The sequence below is a fragment of the Penaeus monodon genome, chromosome 19 (genome assembly GCF_015228065.2).
Source record: "Penaeus monodon isolate SGIC_2016 chromosome 19, NSTDA_Pmon_1, whole genome shotgun sequence".
Taxonomy (NCBI): domain Eukaryota; kingdom Metazoa; phylum Arthropoda; class Malacostraca; order Decapoda; family Penaeidae; genus Penaeus; species Penaeus monodon.
In genome coordinates this window covers 44009537-44010295 of record NC_051404.1, presented here as the reverse complement: position 1 = coordinate 44010295, position 759 = coordinate 44009537, and positions in this window count along the sequence as shown.

Sequence of the window (759 nt, the reverse complement as noted above, 5' to 3'; positions counted from 1 at the left end):
GTTTAGTCCTAAAAACTATTTTTTTTCTTTCTTCCATTTTTTTGTTATCGTCTCGCATCCTCCGGCTATGAATTTAAATCAATTGTATTCGAACGATGAAGAGAAATACCAATTAGTGTTAATGATTAGGATATTAATGACGAGACAACAAAAGAGGTGATTCCGAGCGCGATCTACAGCCTTCTACTATTCCATCCACAAAATTCCCTAAGTACTTCATGTTTTCCTTCGAATATTACAGTAGGTTAATACCTTACTAAGGGATTAGATTACTTGACGCAATTCCCACATCGAATCTCCATGAGAACGAGCCTATGTTTCCTCAACATACTATGTCAATTCATTAATCAGTGCCAAAATTTCTCCCATGGAATATTTCGGATACATATGAACGCCAAACAAAAATTGTATTTAAGACTGCTGGGCAGACGTATATGAAGAATGAGTATTATATGTATACTTCATACAGATACATGTAGAGTATACTATGTATACATCTAGATAGCAAAACAATAAACTAGCCTTTACGTACACTCATTATTAGCGTCTACGGTATATTGTGTCAAATCGATTTCTTTTTAATAATAACATTACTATAGATATTCTCATTTTAGTATTATTACTTTTTGTACGGTCGTCGGTCACCATCATCATCATTATCATTATATTTTGATGTTTTGTTGCTACTATGAATATCGTCATTATTATAATTATTAATAGTAGAGAGAGAGAGTAGTTGTAATAATAGTGGTGGTGGTG